This window comes from Saccostrea echinata, unplaced genomic scaffold, assembly GCF_033153115.1.
Source record: "Saccostrea echinata isolate AGI-Se365-2 ecotype Australia unplaced genomic scaffold, CSIRO_AGI_Sech_v1 ptg000033l, whole genome shotgun sequence".
In the NCBI taxonomy this organism is placed as follows: Eukaryota; Metazoa; Mollusca; class Bivalvia; order Ostreida; family Ostreidae; genus Saccostrea; species Saccostrea echinata.
This window is the reverse complement of record NW_026889782.1, coordinates 7043414-7066262: the sequence shown is the minus strand read 5'-3', so window position 1 is coordinate 7066262 and position 22849 is coordinate 7043414. Positions and strand designations below refer to the sequence as shown.

Here is a 22849-nt window from a genome sequence, read left to right as displayed (position 1 = left end):
CTCTTTTGACCACATCATCTTGTTGATACTACTAATATATCCATACATTGTGAGTTTCAAAAAATTCCATCAAGAAATAGAAAAGTTAAGGCTTCATTCATTATATTGGTAATTTCACATGTTGCACGTGCGCGCTCTTGCCAGCACACGTGCATGTACGTGCTTTCATGAACATTCTTATATATCATGCTGTAGACCTTCATAATGTGTGACTAAGTTCAAAATTTCAAATGATTATGACGTAAAACAAAACAGATATTGAGACTTTAGTTTCAGCCAATCAGAGCGAAGCGCACGTGCATGCGCGTGAGATCTTGCTATAATGACCATGTCATCTTGTTTATACTACTAATATATCCTTACATTATGAGTTTCAAAACATTTCATCAAAAAGGTTACAAACAGTAATCTGGAGATGTTTTTTTTATTTTCAACATTGGAATATCGCAAATGAAAATGGTGTCGTCAAACAGCCTTCAATGTCTTATCTATTCAAATCCCGACTATATAATAAAACAGTTATGGACTCTTTTGGTGTTGAATATGGTTTGTTTTTCACCAGAAAAATATCCATATTGACCTCAGCTTCGCCTCGGTCAATATGAATATTTTTTTTGGTGAATAACAAACCATATTCAACACCAAAAGAGTCCATAATTGTATAATATCACATGATATTGTATCATATGATATGATACAATGTTGTATCAAATTATATTGTATCAATTGATACAATATCATATAATGTATCAAATATGATATAATATCATACTATATTATACAATTTAATATCATATGTTACAATATTGTGATGTATTATGTGATATGATATTGTATCATATAATACTATATTGTATCATAAATAATGATATAAATTGTATTATGTGATCAAATACAATAATGTATACAATAGGATACAATGTCATATCATATGTTACAATATCATATTGGATCATTATTTATAACAGTATTATATTGTATAATATGATATAAAATGTATCATAGGATGCAATATCATATTTTATATTATTGTATTGATAAACATTGAATCTTATAATACTATAAAATGAACATATGGTTATCATGCAATTTTTTAACATATGACAATACGATATTGTGTCAAAACAGTATCCATGAATATCCAAGATCATTAACAATGATTTTTATATAATATGATAAAGTTGGTCTCAAAAAGGTGATGCTTCCCCTTCATAAAGGTGATGCCTCTTCTCGGTGAGCTTTGTAATCTGTGATTACCTATGTTTAAACTTTATAAAGGTACATGTGTACTTAATTCAAGGTGTTTTACATGAATGGTAGAAATGTGGGTGTTACTTTTCACTGCTTCTCCAAATTATCGTAAGACAGTCGGTGTTAATTTTAGATTAGGTAAAGGTATGATCAAGCATGACAGTGTCACCTGAATAAACAACCCATTACTCTGGTCCCGTGTCTAACGCCTGGGGCCATTTAAATGACCTAGTAGGTGTTAATTAGGTGACGCTTGCCTGTACACAGCCACTTCAAGGTATCAATAGTAAAAAACAATAGATTATGAATAACAGGACCCTAGACTCATTTCGAGCGATCAAGAACTTTGAGCCATCAAGAGTTTCCTGTATATGATTCCATAAAGCTTTCAAAATTTAGAATACACATAATGTTTATCTATTTATACAGAGAGATGATGATGATGAGATTATGAAAGAATTTGAGGAGGTTTGTATTTTCTCTTCCTCTCCGATTTTCCCTCTGTATTCTCTTTCTAATGCTAGCTTGTTCTCTCTCTCTCTTTCTCTTTCTCTCAGCTACTGAGCTTACCCTGTGTGGTGTCCAGAAAAACAATATAAGCTCCACATCTTTCCCTGCTTGCTTTATTTTGATATTTTCCCTGAATTATTACAGATGATGCAACAGAGGCAGGAAAAACAGTTGGTAAGCATAATTGACATAGGTTTGTACTGTGTGTGTCCAGCTCATAAGAATTAAAATACAAAGTTTATACTGTTACTGTGCTAGTAGTAAATCAAGTTTCCATGCATTTGTGCAAACTATAAACTAGTAATTAGATATGGTGTGATATTTCAGTTGTCAAGCAATTTTTTTATGATCATAATGATATCAATTGAAAAGTATTGTAAAATATGTTCAAGATTCATTTTTGAATTAAGTCTGTTTTTGATAAAAAAATAATGAAACTAATTAAAAGGTAAAAACTTTATCTTCTGAATCAAGACAACATGATAAAATGATCATCCCTCTATCCTGGAAAACAGTAAAGATCACAATAATTTGGTGCTATTCATGGAAGAAACTTGACATGTGAAATACAGAAGTTTATATCTTCTAGAAAATTGCAGGCATTTCTCAAATGTTTTTCTAGTATTTGTCAATGTTGGTTGGCTTTTCTTTCAAATGTCTTAATATGTACAAGGTTTTGAAAATTAATTTTTGATTATCCAAGCAGAAGAATCAGTGGAGCTGTCAAACTGTAATGGATAATTAATTTTCATTTATTTCAATTCTAAATGTTTATAAAATTTAATTATGGTAAAAAATATCCCCCCCCCCCCTCAAAAAAAAAAAGAAGAAATTATAAATGTTTTATGTTGGACTTATTTCAAACTAAACTATAGATTTCTTTTTGAAGTTCGCACAGAGTTCATTCCTATACTTTCCAACCAAAGATGAGCCCCAGGTTCAACTCTGCGTTGTGTACGAGAGCCATGGGGGTCTTGCAATTAACAGGCCATTCAAACTGAATGATACAGTAAAGGTATGTCAAATAGAATGGAGGGGGTTCAAGCTAATACACATCACACTTTTGATGGGCTGAAGATCCACATATGGAATCTTTAAGTTTGACAGGTACGCAAATTGTTATCATCAGTGTAAGAAGAAAAAGTTTTATATTAATTTACAAAATAAATACCAGAGAATATATATGGTTTTTAATTTTCACTTTCATACACATTGATGAGCAATGCCTGTGAATAATGAAGAGTTTAATAAGTTCATATAATTAATTAAAGCGTAACACTGTTCGTAAATAGGTATTGACAGCCGTATATCTATTTCATCGCCACTATCTCTACAGCCCAAATATAAGCCGCAGACCTCTTACAGTTTTAAGTATTTTGCTGTAGAGGTCTCACCTGTGTGGATGTACCACTTGCCTCGCTGTGTTACTTGGTCGCGATGAAATTATCAAATGTTATGCTAAATGGATAAACTCAGGTGACCTATTGCTATCTGTTTTCGTCCGTCGTCGTGCGTCGTGTGTTAACATTTGAACATTTTTAGCTTCTTCTCTGAAACCACTGAACCAATTTCAACCAAATTTGGCATATAACATGTATGGGTGAAGGGGAACAAAAATTGTGAATTTCACGGTCCCTGTCCCCCTGGGACCTGGGAAGTTGGTCAAAAACCACTAAAATTAGTGCAATCTTTAAAAATCTTCTTCTTTACTCCTGGACATCAAGTAGTTAAACTGAAGGTATGATCGTAATCAGCATTGAGTTCTCTACCAAAATTGTGAAATTTATGGCCCCGGGGTCAGGGGTTCTTGTGCTAGGGCGGGGCTAAACAGGTTATATAGTGAAAATGCATTATTTCTTTGAAATTCTTCTTTTCTGTTTGTGAACATTAAATAAACTAACCAAGTGCAAAGGTAAGTTGAAAATGACCGCCTTTTCCAAAATTGTGAATTTCATGGTCCCAGGGTCAGGGGTTCTAGTGCTAGGGCGGGGCTATATAGATTATATAGTGAAAATGCATAAATTCTTTGAAAAACTTCTTTTCTGTTTGTGGGCTTTAAAATAAACAAACCAAGTGTATAGTTATGTTGAATAAGACTGCCTCTTCTCAAATTGTGAATTTAATGGCCCCAGGGTCAGGGGTTCTAGTAGTAGGGTGGGGCTATATAGATTATATAGTGAAATTGCATAAATTCTTTGAAATTCTTCTTCTCTGTTCATGGGCATTAGATAAACTAATCAAGTGCATGGCTATATTGAATAAGGCTGTCTCTTCCAAAATTGTGAATTTCATGGCCCCAGGGTCAGGGGTTCTAGTGATAGGGCGGGGCTATATAGATTATATAGTAAAAAATGAATTATTTCTTTGAAAATTTTCTTCTTTGCTCCTGAGTATTAAATAAACTAACCACATAATTACATAAGTACTTAATTATGTTGAATAAAGCTACCTCTTCAAAAATTGTGAATTTCATGGCCCCTGGGTTGGGGATTCTGGCGTTAGGGTGAGGCTTTATTGAATATATAGTGAAAATGCATAAATTCTTTAAAACTCTTCTTTTCTGCACCTGAGCATTTAACCAATAAACTATGTACATAGTTATGAGGAGGAAGAATGCCTCTTTGAGATTTTTGAATTTCAGGGTCCCTGGGTTAGAGATTCTTGTGTTAGGGGGGGGGGGGCTCTGATGTTTATATAGTGAAAATGCTTGAATTCTTTGAAAATCTTTTCCTTTGTTATTTGGTATAATGCCAATGATCTTAGTATATATTTATGAAAAAACTGCTTCTTCCAAAAATGATTAATTTCCTGTCCCCTGGGGCAGAGGTACTTTGGGGTGGGGGGGGGGGGTAACATAGTCTGAAATAATTTAATGCTTTGAAGTTTGCACTTTGGTATTAATCAACAGCATGATGAAATAAAATTTTTAAAAATTTCCAAAATTTCGAAAGATGTGGCCCCAGGGTCAGTGGTTCCTGTGGGATGGGGAGCTCAACTATGGACCCGCCCTAACATAAGAAGCCCTGACCCAGGGGCCATGAAATTCACTAAAAGTGGAAATGCATTTTCTCTTTGTTGCTCTGATCTACCTCTGGGTTTTAAGTAACCAAAATTAGCATGCTGAGTGTATAATTATGATAAGCAATAGTGCCTCTTTCAAAATTGTAAATTTCATGGCCTCTAGTTTAAGACATGAATCAAATTCAATTGTTGGAAAGTTGTTGCATGATACTCAGGTGACCTATAAGGCCCATGGGCCTCTTGTTATGAAATTATTGGCCTATAGGCTTCAAAATGTAATGTTATCACAGACAAAGAGAGTTGAAAGTGTAAATATTTAGAAATAGAATATGTACATAGAAAAGAAATAAATGCATAAAATCCAAAGACCACGAAAGGAAAACTACACATCAAAACTACACGTCGAGTTTCATGTGTGCAATTGGGTGTAACTTAATTGAATGGTTTATATAACTGTGTGATGGTGCCCATTTACGAGTAGGGTTCAGCTTTAAATTGCCCTTTCAATAAATCTTATAGGTATAATCCCTGTTTGCCCTCAATAGATTTGATGATTTGGATTTAAATTTTTAACTTACTTGCAAGGTTAATTGTATTATAATGAGTAATTAATGCAGTGCAAATCAACACAAAGTACAACAAGTCGTGCAAGTTATTATTAAGTAATTATTTTATATTCTTTTCAGAGCGTTTTCAGCTGGATATGCGTGGAGGTCGATCCTGAAATTCTCCCCCCCCCCGTTTTCCACTTGGAGTGTCGCACACCCACCAACTGCCCTAACCCCAGTTGCCCGCACATTTATGAACTAAAAAACAACTTCAAAGTGAAAGTGGGGGACTTGCCAAATATATTATACCTGCGTGAAGGGGTAGGTATTTCAGAAACCATCATTAATTGACAATGCCCACTAAGAATTGACAATGCCCACTAAGAAAATGCATTTTATACTTGCATATACATTGCTATCACAAAGTAAGGTTCTTTATCATTTTGTAATGAAAAGTTGAACACAAGCAAGAATTGCTTTTGCATGAACAGACATAAATTAAGTCTCATAAAAGAATTGATACAAAATTTGAATGAAAGTACATGAGGAAATTTATTCTTCTCTTTTTTTTTAGTATTTTGCCACAGAAGAAACTTTCACTGGATTTGGGGATGTTCTCATGTAACAAGAGAATATAAATTTGTAGCAGTTTTTTTTTTCTTTTCCCCATCACATTTGTATAGAGTACCATTTTTCATTATTGAGCATTTGATATCATTATGAGCAGAGATTTTTTTTCATAGACAGCAATATGGCTGCTTTGTATCAACCATTAATAGAGCGAATAAAAAAACAGAAAATATTATCAATACATGGATTTGGAAAGGACTAATGTTTGGAATGATCCTGTACAATTTAATAAACATAAGAAATAACACAATATTCATTTTCTTCTTTATTATATCTTATTATTATATCAGTGATCAACTGTTTATCCTCAAATTGAATGTAAAAAGTGGGTATCTTGACAGAGGAACTATTAAAAATGAATCAAGGTCAGATATAACCAATGTACTATTATTTTTGTTCTCCATCGCCCCAAAGGGAATTTTTCACTAAATCCACTTTAATGTGGATAAAAGTACACGATCAAAATACACCTTTTTAGAATTTTAAAATGGTACCTATTTGACCAAAAAGAGTCTTTAAAATATTTTTGGAAAAGTCAAAATTATAAAAGCCCCAGCAGTATTGGCACTCGTGACATTAAAGATTTGTAGACAAACCGATTGTTATATACCGTTTGGTAACAATTATGGGTAAGGAATGATTCATAAAATTATACTTGATTCTTCTGGTATATTTTGATCAGAACAATATCCAAAATATGGAGGCATCCCATTACACCTGAACTTTTTTTTTATTTTGATACTGAAATTTTGACCTTTACAGAGTATCAGTTCACTAATCCTAGTTTCAGAATCTGATTTATTCAAGTATTAATCACTTTCAAATATCGTTAATCCAACATCTATTTATATTATTATATTGCTTAATCTAGGTTGAAGGACTTACAGTAAAACTCAAATACAGCTTTTTTTATTATAAATTCATACTTCATTAAAGCAAGTTTTATTAATGCATTGGTAAGTTAAGTAGATGTATTGAAATAACCAACCAAAATCACTTATACATGGTGCTTCACTGTAATCATGTTGTACTTGGTTAGAACGTGAGTTTTTGGCCAAAAAGTTTCGTTTGAAATTCAGTCAAGTTAAACATTAACTTCATTACTATCAAGCGGCATGGTCTCGCTTATGGTCAAATTTGATATTTCTGCTTTCATTTTTAACAATGCTTTAAAATGCATTTCTAATTATAAACCAACTTTGAGCGTCAGTTACAGATATGAGCAAGATACAGATCTCAAATTTTTCTGTCATGTAAACAAGGCTCCGGTCATGTTTTTGTTTCCATTTGGTCAAAATAGCGAAAAAAGATCTTTTTCAAACTGATTTTTCTTTCTTCTGATTAGTTTTGAACATAAACAAGTAGTTTCTAGCATTTGTCGGATTCATTTTAGGTCTAAACCTGGAAAATTCAAAATGTAAACAAAAACATAACTCGAGATTTGTTTACATAACAAAGAATTGTGTGCTATGTATCTCACTTACAAATTGACGACCGATGTTCAAATTTTGGTTGAGCATTAGAAATGCCTTACTTAAGTATTTACATTATAACTTTTTAAGCACTCTTCAGTAGTGTCACATTGTCAACAAGTTGTGAAATTGTTATCTGGGAGGCATAGTAGTAAGTTGCAGGACTCTTTAAATTTGCATTCACTGGTTAAACTCCCAAGTAATATAAAGAACATTAAAAGAACTACTGGATAATATAAATTAAAATTCAATGCATTGATATTTTTTTTATTGTTTTTTTTTTTTTTCATTTGTACATGTTTTACAATTCCCATCCCATATAATATGTTTCCTGATGATGTACAATGTACATGTACTTGATGTGTACAAACAGATGTTCATAATTAAACATACACAACCCAGAATTTATAGAATATATTATTAATTATAAGAATAGGATATAAAATACCCGGAAAAAAAAGCAAAAAAATTAATGATATATTTGGTGCTCCAATACATCTTTGAGTGCAATATACATAGTTCTGGCTTCTAATATTGTTGAAGTACGGTAATAGTCTGAGATGATGTCAAAAGCTTCCTTAATGTCATCATCCAAGTCATTTTGAAAGCAGCATTGAGATTTCAGAAAATGAAACCGCTCATCATTAACATCGATATAATGAAGATAATTTTGGCACTGTGGATTGCCTGAAATAAAAAATGAAATAAAACATCATACACAATTAACTAAACATGTTTTTCAGTTTTCAATATAAAATTCCTTTGGAAAAATTCTTACATTGTCATAGGAAAATACTTTGTATATATTAAATCATTTGTGACCTTGTTGTTCTTAAACGATGTGTTTCATAGGACATAGGTAAACAATTGCAATTTTTTTCTCTTATAAAAGTATTACACAGCGAAACAAGTCATTATTTTGTGGGTTAAGCATCTTTCAAAGTCAAGACTTTCTGATCCGCTCCGCTCTACATAAACCCTTGACCGAATAGGCAGTGTTTGGCTGGGTTAGAAACCTCGCACGCTGGTTGGTGTCATACAAGTTTGCATGATCCAATAAGAAACGTGGTTTCAATAATGATGTTAATTGTGCATTGATCAATGTTGAATCATTGTCAAATAAATTTGAGACGAACTGCCTATTCGATCATGGGTTTATGTAGAGAGGAGCAGATCAGAAACTCTTGACTTGGAAAGATGAGGTTAAGAGGTTATATATACATGTATGTCAACATATTAAATGATCTTTTAAAAAGAGACTTTAAATTTCATGCATTTTTAATTCCAACAAATTTTTAACTAAAAGATACTCTGACAGGGGCCAAAATTTTAACTTTCTTTAATTGTTACTATAGATATATACATGTACATGCTACTTTAACACAAGAGGAATGGGGAAATGTCTGGTATAAAGCTTTTTTTGTAACACAGTTCCTTGTAAGCAACTTATGATGAAATTTCTTGATTTTAAGTTCATTTATACACAATTTTCTATGAGAAAAAAAATCAGTTAACAAATGTACAAAAGTCTGTTGATCCAGCATTGTAGTCTTTAACAGTGTCCACAAGAGTTACATATAAAAAATTGAATCTAAAGAACTTTCAAATACAAACCTATTTTTACTTTCAGCAAAAAAAAATATGTGAACCGAAATTTGATCACTTTGTAAATGATTCCAGAATCAAAACAAGTAAACTGACCTAACATTTCAGGAACATGATAAAGGAGCTCAGGTATCCCAGGAACAATATCACCTGATTGTTGTTTCCTGATTCTGTGGTTATTCCAGGCAAATTTCACTTCTTCCAATTCTTCTCTGATAATCTGCATGTAGCAGTACTGAACTAAAGTTCTGAAATGAAACTTGATATTAGTTTCTTGGCTTCAAACATGGATCTGATTGGTTCATTAGCTTTTGATACTTTTGATATTGAATTTAAACCACACATATTTGTGTGATATACTGACAAACCGGTAGCAACTGACAAAGCAAAGCTACAGAAAATATAAACAACAAGAGGCCTTGACAGTCACTTGAGTCCCATAACCCTTAGATTGACATGTCAGAGTCTCATGTTTGCATTTTCAGCTTCATTTTGAGTTCTAAACCCTTATCTTAGAGTCCTATGACTGTTACCTTGCCTTTATTATTTTAGATTCATTCACATGGGGGAGTAGTTCAAGAGTCCGAGGAATTTTGAATTGTCTATACCTTTATAGCTACAGAGGCCAATTTTTTTTTATTCTATTAATGATTGAATAGTTAGCCTATTTAATCTGTTGGTTATTTCTAAGTAAAAAGCAAACTTACATATGAAGATCATCACCAATTGTAAAATGACCATCTTTTTCTAATTCCTGAAAACCATAAGAAAAATAAATAGAAAAGCAGAACAATATTGCCTAAACTTGAATACCCATCTTAAACCATTTTTTTTTTTACCCAATCCTTTGTTTATTTTTAGCTTTTATATTTAGTATATATTATCCAGTATGATATACATCTACTCCATTTTTCAGAATCAGGAATCAAAACAAGATATCTGTGAGCCAATGCTCACTAGTAATACCACCGCTCTAATGTGAATATACAAAATAAGCAAAGTGGACTTAAACAGGAAGTTGACCTCCAAAAAATGTGTACAAAAATATATCCAAGTGTATAGAATTCCTAAACAAATAGTGTGTTAAAATTTTAAGCACCTGCAATGAATAGTTGCTGAGAAAAATACGACAAAAATTTTTGTTACGGACAGACAGACAGACAGACACACAAGGGTAAAACAGTATACCCCCTTCTCCTTCAGAGCGGGGGTATAATTAATGCATTTTATCATATTAATAACTGGTAACCACAAATCACATCAGATATGATCAGAACATACACTATAACAAATTTCACTGCACTACATTAAAAATCATATTCTTCACAATCTAAAAGTTAATTCTTGATCATCCGAACTACATAGGAAAAAGGTTCATAAAACTAAACCTTGACCGTCAACCTCCTCCACACCCCTGGAAAAATTTCTGCATCTGAGTCGGTCAATGCATTCTTTGTTTTGGTTGGCTTAATCATTTCATCAAATGATATTGTAATTAAGTCGTATCAAAAGTTGGCACAACATTCCCACCCTCCATATCCAGATTATCACAGTGTTAATATATGCAGTCCATCTTTTAAATCCTTAAATATTGTTAAATAAGAAATGCTCTCCCCAATAAAGAATGAGATGGTGTTGCTTAGTAGAAGAGTGAATGAATATGAAATTTTTACAGCACAGCTATATAAACCTCCTGCATATCCATTAAGTGAACAACAGAAAGTTCTATGCAACACTGGTTTTATTGTTCAAAGTTAAGAAATATATTTATCAGCATTGTCAACAGGTTAACTTGATTGTGTCCATTCTTAAAACAATGAAGGTAATGTTTTAAGTTGGATATTAGCCTCAAGCTGTCCATTCTGTGAGAGAAAGAAGTAATCTCGGCCCTACAGGCCTTGATCAGTTTTCTCTCACAGAATGAACAGTGTTCGGCTTATGTACTTTACTTAAAGGATGGAAAAAATACTTGTATTTTTCTAACCTTAAAATGATGAATCCATTGATCTGTGCATTTTCTTCTCAAAATTCCCCACCATCTCTCTATCCTCTTCAATAAAAAACATTAAAATTTAGAAGCTATGTTGCAGATTCAATATACAGTCATTCAGTCAAAATTCAAAGTGAAAGGGCAGTGCTTTTAAATCAGTCAATAACCACTAATATTGGGATGGGTTTGAACAACTTCACATATGACACAATGACACGACCTGTTGTAAATTAGCTAATAGTTAATAATAAACATTACTTGATTATGAGTGGATTTTCCATAGAGGAAGGATTTCTTGCTGAAGCAGTCATCATCATCTTCTCTCAAGAAGTTTTGAATGGCAGCTACTGTCCCATTCTCTGTTCCTTAAAAAATATGTGGGTATTTCAAACAGGGATATAAAGAAACAAAAAGGTAGTTTACACATAAAATCAATAAAAAGAATTCTAGGGTACAAAAAAATTACCCTCAAAAGATGAAGGCCGAAATCTCACAATAAAATTAGTTTCAAAAGCATGTTATCTTCTATAATGGGTAATCAATTTCACCCAAGCTCAACTATTATTTAATTTTTTTAAAGTTGAAGTATCAAGACCAGAGAATAACAAATCATTACTTTATAAACTAGACATAATTGAGATAGTCGTCTCAAAAGGACTGGATAAAAAAATGGACATAAGGATGAAAAGTTTTTCAGAGAATTTGCTTTCACCTTAGAAATATTTTCAGTTGGCATAGAACTTTTAATTCAATCTCATTAATCACACAACCTTGACCACAGGCAACCAGTGGTTGCAGTATAACTTAGATTAAGATTTAAGAAGGTATGCTCCTGACCAGAGTTTTTTTTTTTTTTTGACATACTGTAAACCAACTTTTATTCGCGTGCGAGAAATTTTCGCGAAGTTTGCGAGACCCTCGTCATCGCGAATATTTCTCGCCGCGAACCGGTTATTATGGTCTATGTGTTTATTAACAAGAGAACCTAAATAGGCGTGATCGCGAAAATTAATCGTCGCGAACTAGTTTACCCCTGGTAAATCGCGAAATAAAGTCGTCGCGAATAAAAGTTGGTTTACAGTAATTCTAAAAGGACATTCACATCTGACCTTGAAAGGTTCAAGGTTAATGCACACCCTTTAACTTAACAAGATGCCCACAGGTCTTGATGGTCACCCAAGTACCATAGCTCTTAGATTGATATGTCAGTCTTATGTTTTCATTTAAAGCTTCATGTTGAAGTCTAAATGCTAATCTGAGACTCTTATGTTACCCCACTTTTATTATTCGTTGTTTAAAAAACACTTTTTTTTAATGAAAATGTTGATGGGGTGGGAGTGGAGGATTGTACCTGTTTGACAGCAGCCCACCCATAATTTTCACCATTTTAATAACAGGACTTTTCTTTTGGAAAACTCATTTAAAAATTGCAGGTTCACATATTCAAATGGTTTTCAAAAAATGCACAAATTGTCATACTATTCTATGCAGTAGGAAAAAAATCTATAGGATGGGGGACAAATTTGTCCTTAGAGACGGACTGGATGATTCCAGCATACCTCCTTTAGATTTATTTGCAGGGGTATCTATGTTATTACTAGCCTGACAAATCAATAACATGATTTATTCCTCTCTCTCTTTTTTTTTTTTAAAAAATCACACTCTATGGTTTTATAAAAAAACTGACCTGCATCTCCTCGAATAATATGTGGGAATCCTACAAATCAGTATTCAAGATGTATATACATCAACATTAATAGATGCAAAAGGTAAAAAAATATTACAGAAAACAAGCCATCTTGCTTTAACTCCAGAAATCAAATGAGATATTGTCTTCAATATATTCATTTAACAAACCAACTCTTCCAAATCTTTGCACTGAATTACATGTACCTTTAACATTCTCCAAAGTCTTCAAAAAGTACCCTGCAATCTTTTTGGGGTTTTTATTGCTGACACCAGCTTCCACCCAAAGCACATAGCGGGAAAACCTAATATTACAATGGAACATGTAAGATTTGTAAGCTTTTGCATTACCATATTCACCTCTGGGTGGAGAGAGTGCACTAGTAAAGTAACTTGCCCAACTTAACCGCAATAGCGACAGACTAGACTCGAACCCGGGGCTAAATCTGTCAACGCTATCAAATGCGCCTACATCTCTAGGGACATAGTAAAAAGTATAATTAATAAATTCCCAACATTTTATGTTTACCTACCCATCAATGCATCCACTGATATATATCCCAAAAGGGCTCAATTTATCATACTGATCTACAATTATTAAAAAAGATACTAAATATCATACAGTTTTTAATTTAAAAATCTATATACACCATAAATGATTCATTCTGCTGTTTACTGGCATTCATTGATCAGCAGACTTCACCAATGTATTTGAAATATACGTACATTGCAATGACTTGTTTCAAAGCATAGAAACTAAATATATTTATATATTTACATTACACGTGTATATGTTGCTCATGTGCCACAGTACTATACATGTATCATAATGCATGAAAATAAAATACTAAAATGAATTAAATTTGATTTAACAACTTTAATAACAGTGATTCATTTTGAAAATTGTCTTCACGAGTCCAAAGGCCCCCTTTTAACCATAATTATGAGTCCCAAGCCGAAAACAACAAGTCCATATTTATTTTACATAGAACATGAATATCAAACAAGCTATGCTTATCTAAACTAAAATTTTAAATGACCATACTAAGAGACAGGCAAAGTGCTGTCACTGGGACCCTTCAGAGTTTCGCCTGTTTCTTTATCGCCTGTATCAATAGCCATTTATTGAACGTTCTGGATCAGCGTTCCTTTTAGCATGAACCTCTTTGTTGTTATTAACTGCCACTTGTCTACTTTTTCATAAACCCTGGTTAATATATCCTGGATCCAGAGTAATTTTATCCGTTTTATTCGGTAGCATCATGATCAACATCAACACGGTAATGTCATGTATCATTGGATCTCATTGGTTAATTACTAAGTGTTGACCTATGAGATTTCTGCTTTTGTAGTGTGTTTTAATTCGGAATATTTCGGGCATCTAGTTTGTAGGTTAAGAAAGGAACTTCTTAGCGAAAAAATGGGCATGTGTATTTTTAAAATGGGATGCACAAACAGTGAAATTATGTGTACTGAGCAAATTTTGTGTATATTTTATGCAGGACGCACCACGTCAAAATGAATCACTGGCTAAAAAGTTTTTAAAAAAATCCATTTGCAATTTGTCATAAAAATGCTAACTTACCTATATGCCAAAGCCAATTGGAACCTGTTAAATTGCAATGACAAGGATTCAACAAAATATTATCTTATTAATCCAAATGTAGTACATGTATTGAACAAAAATTATAAACCATAACTTTTTGCACATGTAACTCTACATTCAAGGTAAATAATTATGAAAAACCTTTACTAAGGTACTGTCTTCGTTTCAGTTTGTTTCCCTTTCTGAGGGACACGCCGACAGGGTCTAGTGTTCTCATTATTTGCCTCACCACTTCTCTATCAAAAAAGTAAAAATTAATACATTTTTTCCACATTCTCTGTGTACCTGCAACTGTGTGTAACCAAGGAGAAATATTCTTAGTGTTAACTATATAATGATAGTTTAAAAAGTCTACTTTACCTTCGAACATTGCACCCATGGATTGTTTTCAATCTGGAAAACATGTCAGATATACTTCGATCTGGTTTTATTTTCACTTCATTCTGAAAGTAAAAATAACACACAAACACATTATGCATGCATTTTTATTTATATATTCTCTCTCCCTCCACACACAGGCACGTATGTGTGTGTACATTGAATTTACCTTTATAAGATCCAATACTTCAGCAAAATCTGTCAGGTTTCTATTTCCTCTTCTGTAATTTAAATTTAATCTTGGCATTACTTTTCTCTTCAGATATTGGAAACTGGAAGAAAATAGAATTTTAAAGTATTTTATTCCTTTCAGTGAATAAAAAATGTATTTTTATTAAAATTACTTAGCCTTAATTAGCATGTCATTGACATACCAACACACCTTTATTTTAGAAGGTTAGTGGTAGCAGCAGCATTGCACAGTGCATATTCAATACAAAAGCACGAGGAAAGAGATGCAACTACTCTGGTATTTAATATTCAAACATGTAGCATCATTTTTCGAAGTGGAGAAGAAAAAAGGGGGTGGCGGTAGTCTCCTTATATTTTGAATTTGATTTCAATATACAATTCCTTCACTTTCTTTTAAGCTGTTCAAACAATGTTGGAGGAAGGAGGGGGTGGGTAGCTTCTAGCTATAAAATCTAATTTCTATTGAATAAATTTTAAGAAAGGGTTGGTTGATAACTCTGTTCTTTTTATATGTATGCTTGAAGAATGGGTGGGGTTGATGTTGTTTTTGTAGTTATTTAAGAAATTGTTATTTTTCCTTCTTTTTAATCAAATTACATGTAGCTATATATACATGTACACACACATACTTATAGTTTTGACCATGTCTTATTTTCAGTAAAAAGTGAATTTCCTTGTGAGATAAACCTCTTCTGTGGTAACTTCTAATGATGTCTTTTAAATCTACAAAAATATACAACAAGCATTTATTTACTAGTCTGTCATAATGATAATGATCATAAAAATACAATATTTTTATACCAGTGAAACCGGTAGGGTACTAATAAGGTGATTGCTTAATTGGCATCAGCAAATACTTGCAGTGCCCAAGTTACAAAATGAATATTACTTACTTTCATCCATATTTCTGTGTCCTCATTTATGGTGCACATACCAAATTAAACCCTGAAAATATAACCTATACCTCTCACAAAAAGTCAAGCAACAAACTCATTTTTATTCTTTTTAAAGGAAAAATTACTTCTAATTGAAGGTATAGCAACAAAACCATCTATTACAAGTTATTTCTCCCTTAAAAACATACCTATGAGATAGTTGCTTGACTTTTTGTGAGGAGTAGTTTTACACATGCTTTTCAATCAAAACTTTATTGATCAAAGAATTCTTAAAACTCATGTAATACTACATACATCAAATAAGGCAAAATGGCAGAACACCAAGGGTGCGTTTGATGACATACCTCAAATATAATCATTATAAATTTGATCAGAAGTTGTTAGTTCTTTTGTAAAACATTGCTTGGATATTAGCCCAATTCAATATTACAATACTGTGTGCCAATTGTGAATATTACCTCTCAATACCTAAGCAGCTTTCTAAAAAAACTCTTGTAGTTAAATCTAATCTATTTTCTTAATCAACGTTTGTCATAATAATGTAATTCATACACTTTTTAAACACATCATCGTTTCATAGTATCATTCTTTTTTGCTTACATTTAATTTGGCTCAGTTCCATATTCAAATAACTTTTACCATTAACATTGAGCTATGAATAGATTTTGAGAAAATTCTGCGAAAGAACAAATCCGATTTGTATATAAAAAAAATCCCGTCCAGTTTCACCAAAAAAGGGACTTATGAAATAAAATAAGAGTTTTACATTTATTATCTTTTATGCAGTACAAGTACATAACCTCTGACAAACTGAATACATTTCAAGCTCTATTAGTATTTCATATACATGATATATTTGTTTTTTATGAGTCACACACAATATCTGTATTCTGTTATCACTATAAATCTAATCACATATGCAGTAAAATGCTTGTCCATTAGACCAATATATTAATACAATGTCACCATAGCAATGACAAATGATATATTTGATGCATTTAAATTAATAAATGCATTGCAATTGGTTCAGCAAATAAAAAATTACCATAGTCAATTTGAAAATATATGCATAAATAAAGTTTAACAAATTAACTTTGTTATTAATAGAAGATTTAAGATAATCCAAGGAATTCAAATTGAAAGCTATTTTCCAAACAATTTATAAAGTTTAATAACTTTAAACGTGTAAAATGTCTGTCAGCAAAAATTTAAATTTAGCACAAAATTAAACCTTTAATTTGACCTCTTCTTGTATTTGTTTTGCTACCTACACTGTCAAAAAACTTAACTTCAGCCTTTGTATTCCTGTCAATCATTGTTTTTACACACTCTACACCATCCACCCCAAAAAAGACATTACTTCCACTAACATTTGCAACAATGGTATAAATTTTTTCTTTTTTTATCTCTACAACATTTGGAAAAATTACAGGAAAATCAAAAACATCTCCAAGTTCCTCTCGTATTTTTAATTTAACAATACAGTCTTCTGAAAAAAGGGTAATTTCGACACACAATGAACAGTTTTTGACACCAAAGAGAATAACTCCTGATAATCTAACATCTGAGTTTACAGAAAAAGCTAGTCGGTCACCATAAATGGCATCATATTCCCATGTACTATCCGGACTATGGAAAAAAAAACCTATTCACTACACGGTCATTTAAAGAAATACACTTTCTTGGACGATATGTATTGTGATCAATCTCATCTTTCTGTGTAGATAAAGAGGTCATATATAACATGATTTTCAAAGCATAATCACTTTCTATAACATTTTTGTAAACAATATTTTTTATGAAAAAATCAATAGACATTCTTCCAAATCTAATATGAGGAACAAGTGTATTCCAACAAACAGGTTCAGCTCTATTTTCAGATTTCATCCACATAACAACAAATTTGAAGAGTTTTTCTTCATGAATGCACATTGAGTCTCTTTTGATTAAAAGATCTTTATGAAATGTACAAAACAAGTCTGCATTTTCTCTGATAGACATAATGTTTTCTAAATAATTGTCAATAAATGACAATGCAGATGACAAAACATTTTCTATGCTAAATGTAAAAGCCATATTCAGGATGGAAAAAACATTTTCAGATGATATTGAACAGAGCAAAAACTCTTCACACTTCTTTCTTAAATCAGGAACGATGTAGAAATCTGCAATTTGTAGAATGTTCTGTACATTTTCCACTGACAGATCAATATCTGTTTGGTAAAGAAACTTAATCATCGACCGTGTAAGGCCTGCAGAAAAATCACTGCAATTTACTTCATGGTTCCCTTTTCCACTGTTCCAATTTCCATTTAATCGGGTATGAAAGTATTGACAACCAATGACCAACACTAATGAATGTGCACACATGAAAGTTCCATCAGCTAGTGTGATACGTACGTCACAATGTTCTTCATTTTCAAACGCCCTCACAATTTTCTGCCCAAGTTTTGCCATTCTGATAAAATTAGTCAAGTTAACATATCATTTAGTTCCGACTTTTACCCCTTTCCAATTGCAACCACATTGGTTACATTGGTTAATCAACTCTTATGTATTTAAGTCAGGTTACAGTGGTTGCTGGAAACTTAGGTTAAGAAATACATGTAAATATAGGTACTAAGGGTTAAAATTAGGTCAGTGCTGGGAATTGAGTAAATTGGGTTTGGATTAATTAGAGTTTAAGGTTAGTTATGGTTTTGCTTAGTGTTTGGGATTTGGGAGAAGGGTTAGGTTGGGTTTATAATTAGTTAGGATTTGGGGTCAGGGTAAGGGTTGGGATTTAGATTAAGGTTAGTTGGGATTGGGATAAAGGTTAGTTGATTTTGGGATAAAGGTTAAGTTTGGATTGGGATAAAGGTTAATTAGGGTGGAAATAAACGTTAGGGATTACTGTTAGTTAGGATGTGGGTTAGTTAGTGTTTTAGATTAGGGAAAGGGGTTAGGTTGGGAATGTGGTTAATTAAGATTAATTGGTTCATTGGGGCTAGGGTAAGGATTGTAACCAATGTAACCGAATGACACTCTGCAAATCAGTTAAATTACAGCCATTATGTATATTACAAAATAGTTATAATAGAAAATATACTATATGTGTCGCCATTAAATCAGATACAACTAACCCAATCACAGGTACTTGGGTCGTGGTTTATAATATAAATATGTATGAGGGTTCATACATATTTATATTATAAACCACGACCCAAGTACCTGTGAACCCAATGCTACATTTTGTCACAAGAAATAAATAAAGCTGTAACATAAAGCTATAGCCATGGTAACTAAATAAAACAATATTACTGATCTAACACTTGTTTGTCATCTCTGTTACTAGTATTATTGTCAACATGAAAATGAGTTGTATAGATTTAAGTTTTGTAACATGATTAAATAAAGCCATTAAGTAATGTTGGGCCAAATAAAACAAAAATTTAGTCTTACTTCATGTTATCTTATTTATCAGAAAACAGTCTTGTTAATTAATGGTTAAAAATGAAATGGGGTTAAAGTCAGGACTAGCAATGAATTTATTACAGGTAGAGGGCAAAGTCCTTACCAAATGGTCCATGATGGAGAAATTCTCCCTATTTTGACAACTATTTAAACGTCACCAGGTTTATTAAGTATGCCACTTTTAACAAACCAAAGAAATAGATGGGTGGATCTAACTGTGCATGTTTCAAATGAGTAACTCTATATCGAAGAATTACACAAATAATCATTATTATACTTTCATGTTAAATACTAAACTTAAACACACAATACTAATATGTCATAAAATATGAAGTGAAATGTATAATAAATGCATGTTTCTGCATTATCTAAACTGTAAATATTAATCTTGTGAGAATTAATTTTTTTCCGTTCTAATGTCAAAGAAAGCGGCAAAAAGAGGAAAACATGAAATGCATACGGTCTTTCTTTGATTAAACAGATATATTTTTATGCATATTTTTCAAATAATAGCTATATATTCGTGACATACAACAAAAAATAAATAAATCCCTACCTGTATGTGGGTCTCGACCCGTGGCCAAGCAAGCATATGATTATTGCCGCGCTTCTGCATCCTAAAAATTCTTGGCCGATTCTTGATCTTTTGAAATCTTGGGAAATTAGTCTTTGTCTTTTGAAATCTTGGGAAGTGAATCTTGACTGCGTTTGGAAGTAATGTATCTTGGCGCAATGCTATCTTGGCCGAATCTCGGTCCTATAAAATCTTGGGAAGTAAATCTTGACTGCGTTTGGAAGTAATGTATCTTGGCCAATGCAATCTTGGGATAGAAAATCATGGCCTAGTCAAGATGTAAAACATGGGATATATCTTGACTAAGCCAGGGTTGTCAAATCATGACCGGCAAAGATAAGAAGGCCATGTTATGCTATCAAACCAAACCTGACTTGGTCAGAGTTGCAATCATAACATGACCGATTGAATTACTATGAATATATAGAACATGACCGCCCAAGATTGAATTACTATGAATATATAGAACATGACCGCCCAAGATTGAATTACTATGAATATATAGAACATGACCGCCCAAGATTGAATTACTATGAATATATAGAACATGACCGCCCAAGATTGATTTACTATGAATATATAGAACATGACTTGGGAGTCCCGTGTGGCCGATCATGACTTGGCCGGGATTGTAAACATGACCGCCCAAGATTGAATTACTATGAATATATAGAACATGACCGCCCAAGATTGAATTACTATGAATATATAGAACATGACCGCCCAAGATTGAATTACTATGAATATATAGAACATGACCGCCCAAGATTGAATTACTATGAATATATAGAACATGACTTGGGAGTCCCGTGTGGCCGATCATGACTTGGTCGGGATTGTAAACATGACGCCCAAGATTGAATTACTATGAATATATAGAACATGACTTGGGGGTCCCCTGTGGCTTTCCATAAATTACCTATATTGACAACAACTAGATTGTTGCACGAAGCTGGCGAGTGCATTACGATAATAAAGCTATCCTATCAGCAATTATAACTATTGTTCATTTTTTTTTCTCATTCCTCATCCTATCTCCAAGAAAATGGCTGTATTCACAGAACCTAAAATCACTTTACTCTCATCTCTCTTATTTAGATAAATTTTCAGATCCGCAGTTATGTTAAAGGCTTCCCGAAGCTTTAAAATGCGCTCAAAACATATGTCATTGCGAGGTCGGTTTTGGTTTTAATTTATAAGTATTGAACTTAAGTACTCCCAATTTATATAGAGGGTTTCCTCGGCTATATATAAACATATTTGTTATGATATCATATGACTTTGTTGATCACGTGACGGTCATTTATAATTTTTTGAAGTGTTCCATATAAATCGCTTCGGCGCAGCTGATTAACACCATAATTATTAACATTTTGTTGTATAAATCAACTCATCGTATCCTTGTGTATCCGAAATGTGCTTGGGAAAAGTCATAGTATTACTTAGATACAAAATATTTCCTGAGAAATTCAACTTACCTACAAATTTGAGGGTATTTTCCACACAATATCGTAATCTGTATTAAAACAAAGCCAACACACATTTTTTCCAAGCAAGATTCAGTTAGAGAACAACCTCTTCTTACAGATTTCCACAAAAATTCTCAGATTAATCTTCATTAATCACCTGCTCCTCTTTTATACACACAAAATAAATTCTACCTCCAACCACGGGTATAAAACAGAGTACGTTTCAAAAGTATATTTTACATAAGCATTTTGAACATGCTGAATTTCAATCAAGGGTAGGTAAGCCGTGTATTTTTAAAATATTCGGACATATAAGACTTAAAAAAACCTTTAACGACCCGTGAAGTTTGCAATAGCTATCTAGCACTTTACATACAGTTTGAAATAAAGTGTAAAGTTCATGACACTCTCCCCGTCATAACACCTCAAGGTGCTGACTACCATAAAGGAGTCTACTACAGGCGAAGGAATAACCTGGACGGCGGTTGGGTGTGATGGACTCCCTTATCTCATTGCCAGTAGAGTCAACAGGGAACACCCAGAACTCCAAGTTATACTTCTGCAGCCAGGTCTAGGTCACCTTGAAATGAACATGACGAAAGGTATATTACAATAAAAGGATACATTTATAAATGAAAAACATTTTGTATTACAATGCAACATTTTATTTATTATATATACATACCATATTACTTGGAAAATCTAAGGTGAAGTCATAATTCATTCAGCATTATTTATTGCTACAATCTTGTCATCCACTAAATATAAATTTTACACATATGTTTTGGTCTTTAAACAATTTCAACCATTATAATTATAGCCATAATTAGCTGACCTGGAACGTTTTTGAGGAGGACCTAGCAAAGATGCTGGGCTACAGAACGCCAAAAGCTTTGCAAGCTTGTATGGATGGCAATGACCATCAAAAAGCATTCCAATTTTGAGAGATATGCTTTTTGGCACAGGTACTTATACGCATTTAAGTAAGGTGTTTATAAATTATGAAAAACTTTCAACCGTACAATTTATTATAAATTATTTTTTCCATTCCTTACTTTCCTTTTCTCTCAAATAAAGGAGATGAACTACTACTTCCCTATGTCAGACATGGTGTGAGCACTGACGAAACACCGTCAGCACAAGGATATTTTCAGTGGTATACTGTATTATATTGACAGATTCCTTCAGGAGGTCATTTTCACTTACACACTCTCTGTATACTTGTTTCGTGCTGCTGTTCGGAGGAACAATTCAGATGTCATCATGGCTGCAAGGTAAAATTTGCACCTCTAATAAATACAACTATCAACAAATAGAAATTTTGGACTCATTAATGAGAGTGTGTGCACTATCTGAAGTGTCCAAATTTATTAATAACAATGAGTCTCTCACCGCAAGTGTACCAAAGTTTGTCTTATCTACAAGACATGTTACAATGAAATGTCATAAGAAAACGAAAGAAATATATAAAACAAATATTTAACAATTTTTTTTTAGAATCAGGACATCCTAGTAAAGGTGAAGGATGTGATTTTATCCTTGAAACAAGACATAAAATGTCTAAGAAA

General features: G+C 32.6%; 3 long non-coding RNA genes across 3 annotated transcripts; 1 reads left to right on the top strand and 2 right to left on the bottom strand.

Annotated features, from left to right (window-relative positions):
• The first annotated feature begins 2636 nt into the window (after positions 1-2636).
• On the top strand, positions 2637-6151 carry LOC133198966 (uncharacterized). Its single transcript, XR_009722690.1, has 3 exons — positions 2637-2776; positions 5469-5651; positions 5905-6151. It is a non-coding gene; the product is annotated as an uncharacterized LOC133198966 (long non-coding RNA).
• A 6768-nt stretch (positions 6152-12919) lies between these two features.
• Positions 12920-14320, bottom strand: LOC133198846 (uncharacterized). Its single transcript, XR_009722613.1, has 3 exons — positions 14299-14320; positions 13247-13301; positions 12920-13018 (listed from the first exon to the last, which is right to left on the bottom strand). It is a non-coding gene; the product is annotated as an uncharacterized LOC133198846 (long non-coding RNA).
• Positions 14321-15524: 1204 nt separating this feature from the next.
• On the bottom strand, positions 15525-20634 carry LOC133198609 (uncharacterized). Its single transcript, XR_009722514.1, has 3 exons — positions 19795-20634; positions 15783-15834; positions 15525-15612 (listed from the first exon to the last, which is right to left on the bottom strand). It is a non-coding gene; the product is annotated as an uncharacterized LOC133198609 (long non-coding RNA).
• Between the last annotated feature and the right edge of the window lie 2215 nt (positions 20635-22849).